Source organism: Portunus trituberculatus, chromosome 2, assembly GCF_017591435.1.
Source record: "Portunus trituberculatus isolate SZX2019 chromosome 2, ASM1759143v1, whole genome shotgun sequence".
Lineage (NCBI taxonomy): Eukaryota > Metazoa > Arthropoda > Malacostraca > Decapoda > Portunidae > Portunus > Portunus trituberculatus.
The window spans coordinates 12,434,634-12,441,310 of record NC_059256.1 but is presented as its reverse complement, the minus strand read 5'-3'; positions in this window follow the sequence as shown (position 1 = coordinate 12,441,310).

Sequence of the window (6,677 nt, the reverse complement as noted above, 5' to 3'; positions counted from 1 at the left end):
CTAAATTCACGTAGGCTCAGGCTTCACCCCTCAGCCTCCTACTATTCCAGACTCAGTTGTTGTGACTATCAATGGTGTGACTATTGATAGTTCAGGGTAGTAGTGGTAGTAGTGGTAGTGGTAGCAGTAGTAGTAGTAGTAGCAGTGGTAGTCGTGTTGGAGGAGGAAAAAATAGTAGTAGTAGTAGTAAGTAGTAGTAGTAGTAGCAGTAGTAATAGTATCTCTCTCTCTCTCTCTTTCTCTCTTTTCTCTCTCTCTCTCTCTCTCTCTCTCTCTCTCTCTCTCTCTCTCTCTCTCTCTCTCTCTCTCTCTCTCAATAGTCTCGATAAATAGTCAAAAATATATTGCTTATTCTAACTATTCTAACTTGGGTGTGTGTGTGTGTGTGTGTGTGTGTGTGTGTGTGTGTGTGTGTGTGTGTGTGTGTGTGTGTGTGTGTGTGTGTGTGTGTGTGTGTGTGTGTGTGTGTTACTTACAAGTTATATATATGTAATTATTTTAGTTATATTTTTAATCTGTGATGTGACATAATAAGTCTTTCTCTCTCTCTCTCTCTCTCTCTCTCTCTCTCTCTCTCTCTCTCTCTCTCTCTCTCTCTCTCTTAAATTCTATTATTATTATTATTATTATTGATATTATTATTATTTTTATCATTATTATTATTATCATTATTATTATTATTATTATTATTATTATTATTATTATTATTATTATTATTACTATTACTACTACTGTCTCTTATATTAATTACTGCTATATCATCATAATTATTTCTTTGGGTTGTAAAATATTGTATATAATAAATTTAATTAATATAATGGACCTTTCATTATTATTATTATTATTATTATTATTATTATTATTATTATTATTGTTGTCGCATCGCAGATAACGGAAATATTTTAAGGAGAACTGAACTAAGACACATCAGAAAAGTTCCCATTATTTGCCCATTAACCCATTCAATACCAAGACGTGTTTTCCTTTAAGGGGTGAAGGGAAACGCTTAAAATATCTAAAAGCAAAATTGTGGACTGGAAAAAGAGTGGGCGTACATTTTCCACAACTACAGAGAGAGAGAGAGCGAGCGAGAGAGAGAGAGCGCTAAAAAACCATACATAGAGATATTTAAATAGTGAAAACTCTAGCCATTAACCTTCTGGCCTCCCCCCCCCATGGACCATTGTACCCCAGACTCGTTGTAGAAATGCGTCCCAGTACTGAAGAGGTTAAACACACATCACCTTCCTTTCCTGCGGAGTTTTGCCTATTCCTATAAGAACATGCAGTTAAAATGTCTTCTTCCTCCACATCTTCCTCTTAGGCGTTCTGAAACTATGGAGGAACAAACACTGTACTTTCAAACACCGCTGCGTTTTACCTCCACTAAGTGCTTCATCCACTCTCAATGTCTTATTTCTCCACTTTTCTCTTACACGTTCAATAACAATCTAGAAATCTTGTCACTCTGCCTCACTGTATAAACACACTTAAAAGATATAACTAGCGGTGTTTTGAAGAGTATTTCTCCGGTTGATATTGTAGAAATCTTGTCACTCTGCCTCTAGAACTGTAAAAACACCCTTAAAAACGCTTTCACGCTTTCCAATGCTGCAGAGATGACTAACGGGGTTTTGAAGAGTATTTCTCCGGTTGATATTGTAGAAATCTTGTCATTCTGCCTCTAGAACTGTAAAAACACCCTTAAAAACGCTTTTCAATGCTGCAGAGATGACTAACGGGGTTTTGAAGAGTATTTCTCCAGTTAATATAGCAGAAATCATGTCACTCTGCCTCTAGAACTGTATAAACACCCTTAAAAACGCTTTCACGCTTTCCAATGCTGCAGAGATGACTAACGGGGTTTTGAAGAGTATTTCTCCAGTTAATATTGCAGAAATCTTGTCACTCTGCCTCTAGAACTGTATTAACACCCTTAAAAACGCTTTCCAATGTTGAAGATATAACTAGCGGTGTTTTGAAGAGTATTTCTCCAGTTGATATTGTAGAAATCTTGTCACTCTGCCTCTAGAACTGTATAAACACCCTTAAAAACGCTTTCCAATGTCGAAGATATAACTAGCGGTGTTTTGAAGAGTATTTCTCCAGTTAATATTGCAGAAATCTTGTCACTCTGCCTCTAGAACTGTATAAACACCCTTAAAAACGCTTTCCAATGTCGAAGATATAACTAGCGGTGTTTTGAAGAGTATTTCTCCAGTTAATATAGTAGAAATCTTGTCACTCTGCCTCTAGAACTGTAAAAACACCCTTAAAAACGCTTTTCAATGCTGCAGAGATGACTAACGGGGTTTTGAAGAGTATTTCTCCAGTTAATATAGTAGAAATCATGTCACTCTGCCTCTAGAACTGTAAAAACACCCTTAAAAACGCTTTTCAATGCTGCAGAGATGACTAACGGGGTTTTGAAGAGTATTTCTCCAGTTAATATAGTAGAAATCATGTCACTCTGCCTCTAGAACTGTAAAACACCCTTAAAACGCTTTCAATGCTGCAGAGATGACTAAGGGGTTTTGAAGAGTATTTCTCCAGTTAATATTGCAGAAATCTTGTCACTCTGCCTTAGAACTGTATAAACACCTTTAAAAAGCTCCAATGTCGAAGATATAACTAGCGGTGTTTTGAAGAGTATTTCTCCAGTTGATATTGTAGAAATCTTGTCACTCTGCCTCTAAAACTGTAATAAGATCTCAAATAAGCCGTGTAAGTTTAAAGATCGCTTTTGGAATGCTGGAGGTGAAATGCAGAGACGTTTAAGATCGCCAGTCAATGTTCTCCGTTTCAATTAGTGGTCAGAATCTTCACATTTCCAAGAGTATTTTTTTCCCCTTTTTTTTTAACACCATGTGGGTTTTTTACGGGAATTTATTGGCTAAAGGGTTTACTTTTCTGTAGCATCTCTTACCTCAAAGCCGATGCCCTGAGTGAGGAAACCCAACACAGGATTCGAACCCGTGCTTTGATATGAAAAGCACGCATGTTCCACTGTACCACGGCGGCTTTGTCAACATTTCCAACACTGGGAATCATAAGGGACGCGTCGATGGAACTGCCCAATGAGTAACAAGCATTATAAGACGTACGTTGATTTTCTGAAGGAATTAATTAAACTATAGTCTTGTACTCTCAAACACCTCTGCGGTTCAATCCACTACCTCAAAAAAAGAATTCGTTTAAATTTACACGTGTTTTTGTGGTTCTAGAGGCAGAGTGACAAGATTTCTGCATTATTAACAGGAGAAACACTCTTTTGAAAGGCTCTAGTTGAAGTAATAAGAGTTTTTAAGAGTGTTTTTGTGGTTCTAGAGACAGAGTGACAACATTTCTGCATTATTAACAGGAGAAACACTCTTTTGAAAGGCTCTAGTTGAAGTAATAAGGGTTTTTAAGAGTGTTTTTGTGGTTCTAGAGGCAGAGTGACAACATTTCTGCATTATTAACAGGAGAAACACTCTTTGAAAGGCTCTAGTTGAAGTAATAAGGGTTTTTAAGAGTGTTTTTGTGGTTCTAGAGGCAGAGTGACAACATTTCTGCATTATTAACAGGAGAAACACTCTTTTGAAAGGCTCTAGTTGAAGTAATAAGGGTTTTAAGAGTGTTTTTGTGGTTCTAGAGGCAGAGTGACAACATTTCTGCATTATTAACAGGAGAAACACTCTTTTGAAAGGCTCTAGTTGAAGTAATAAGGGTTTTTAAGAGTGTTTTTGTGGTTCTAGAGGCAGAGTGACAACATTTCTGCATTATTAACAGGAGAAACACTCTTTGAAAGGCTCTAGTTGAAGTAATAAGGGTTTTTAAGAGTGTTTTGTGGTTCTAGAGGCAGAGTGACAACATTTCTGCATTATTAACAGGAGAAACACTCTTTTGAAAGGCTCTAGTTGAAGTAATAAGGGTTTTAAGAGTGTTTTGTGGTTCTAGAGGCAGAGTGACAACATTTCTGCATTATTAACAGGAGAAACACTCTTTGAAAGGCTCTAGTTGAAGTAATAAGGGTTTTAAGAGTGTTTTGTGGTTCTAGAGGCAGAGTGACAACATTTCTGCATTATTAACAGGAGAAACACTCTTTGAAAGGCTCTAGTTGAAGTAATAAGGGTTTTTAAGAGTGTTTTGTGGTTCTAGAGGCAGAGTGACAACATTTCTGCATTATTAACAGGAGAAACACTCTTTTGAAAGGCTCTAGTTGAAGTAATAAGGGTTTTTAAGAGTGTTTTGTGGTTCTAGAGGCAGAGTGACAACATTTCTGCATTATTAACAGGAGAAACACTCTTTTGAAAGGCTCTAGTTGAAGTAATAAGGGTTTTAAGAGTGTTTTGTGGTTCTAGAGGCAGAGTGACAACATTTCTGCATTATTAACAGGAGAAACACTCTTTGAAAGGCTCTAGTTGAAGTAATAAGGGTTTTAAGAGTGTTTTGTGGTTCTAGAGGCAGAGTGACAACATTTCTGCATTATTAACAGGAGAAACACTCTTTTGAAAGGCTCTAGTTGAAGTAATAAGGGTTTTTAAGAGTGTTTTGTGGTTCTAGAGGCAGAGTGACAACATTTCTGCATTATTAACAGGAGAAACACTCTTTGAAAGGCTCTAGTTGAAGTAATAAGGGTTTTTAAGAGTGTTTTTGTGGTTCTAGAGGCAGAGTGACAACATTTCTGCATTATTAACAGGAGAAACACTCTTTGAAAGGCTCTAGTTGAAGTAATAAGGGTTTTTAAGAGTGTTTTTGTGGTTCTAGAGGCAGAGTGACAACATTTCTGCATTATTAACAGGAGAAACACTCTTTGAAAGGCTCTAGTTGAAGTAATAAGGGTTTTTAAGAGTGTTTTGTGGTTCTAGAGGCAGAGTGACAACATTTCTGCATTATTAACAGGAGAAACACTCTTTTGAAAGGCTCTAGTTGAAGTAATAAGGGTTTTTAAGAGTGTTTTGTGGTTCTAGAGGCAGAGTGACAACATTTCTGCATTATTAACAGGAGAAACACTCTTTGAAAGGCTCTAGTTGAAGTAATAAGGGTTTTAAGAGTGTTTTGTGGTTCTAGAGGCAGAGTGACAACATTTCTGCATTATTAACAGGAGAAACACTCTTTGAAAGGCTCTAGTTGAAGTAATAAGGGTTTTAAGAGTGTTTTGTGGTTCTAGAGGCAGAGTGACAACATTTCTGCATTATTAACAGGAGAAACACTCTTTTGAAAGGCTCTAGTTGAAGTAATAAGGGTTTTAAGAGTGTTTTGTGGTTCTAGAGGCAGAGTGACAACATTTCTGCATTATTAACAGGAGAAACACTCTTTGAAAGGCTCTAGTTGAAGTAATAAGGGTTTTAAGAGTGTTTTGTGGTTCTAGAGGCAGAGTGACAACATTTCTGCATTATTAACAGGAGAAACACTCTTTGAAAGGCTCTAGTTGAAGTAATAAGGGTTTTAAGAGTGTTTTGTGGTTCTAGAGGCAGAGTGACAACATTTCTGCATTATTAACAGGAGAAACACTCTTTGAAAGGCTCTAGTTGAAGTAATAAGGGTTTTAAGAGTGTTTTTGTGGTTCTAGAGGCAGAGTGACAACATTTCTGCATTATTAACAGGAGAAACACTCTTTTGAAAGGCTCTAGTTGAAGTAATAAGGGTTTTAAGAGTGTTTTTGTGGTTCTAGAGGCAGAGTGACAACATTTCTGCATTATTAACAGGAGAAACACTCTTTGAAAGGCTCTAGTTGAAGTAATAAGGGTTTTAAGAGTGTTTTTGTGGTTCTAGAGGCAGAGTGACAACATTTCTGCATTATTAACAGGAGAAACACTCTTTGAAAGGCTCTAGTTGAAGTAATAAGGGTTTTAAGAGTGTTTTTGTGGTTCTAGAGACAGAGTGACAACATTTCTGCATTATTAACAGGAGAAACACTCTTTGAAAGGCTCTAGTTGAAGTAATAAGGGTTTTTAAGAGTGTTTTGTGGTTCTAGAGGCAGAGTGACAACATTTCTGCATTATTAACAGGAGAAACACTCTTTTGAAAGGCTCTAGTTGAAGTAATAAGGGTTTTAAGAGTGTTTTTGTGGTTCTAGAGGCAGAGTGACAACATTTCTGCATTATTAACAGGAGAAACACTCTTTTAAAGGCTCTAGTTGAAGTAATAAGGGTTTTAAGAGTGTTTTGTGGTTCTAGAGGCAGAGTGACAAGATTTCTGCATTATTAACAGGAGAAACGCTCTTTTAAAAGGCTCTAGTTGAAGTAATAAGGGTTTTAAGAGTGTTTTGTGGTTCTAGAGGCAGAGTGACAACATTTCTGCATTATTAACAGGAGAAACACTCTTTGAAAGGCTCTAGTTGAAGTAATAAGGGTTTTAAGAGTGTTTTTGTGGTTCTAGAGGCAGAGTGACAACATTTCACATTATTAACAGGAGAAACACTCTTTGAAAGGCTCTAGTTGAAGTAATAAGGGTTTTAAGAGTGTTTTGTGGTTCTAGAGGCAGAGTGACAACATTTCTGCATTATTAACAGGAGAAACACTCTTTTGAAAGGCTCTAGTTGAAGTAATAAGGGTTTTAAGGGTGTTTTGTGGTTCTAGAGGCAGAGTGACAACATTTCTGCATTATTAACAGGAGAAACACTCTTTGAAAGGCTCTAGTTGAAGTAATAAGGGTTTTAAGAGTGTTTTTGTGGTTCTAGAGGCAGAGTGACA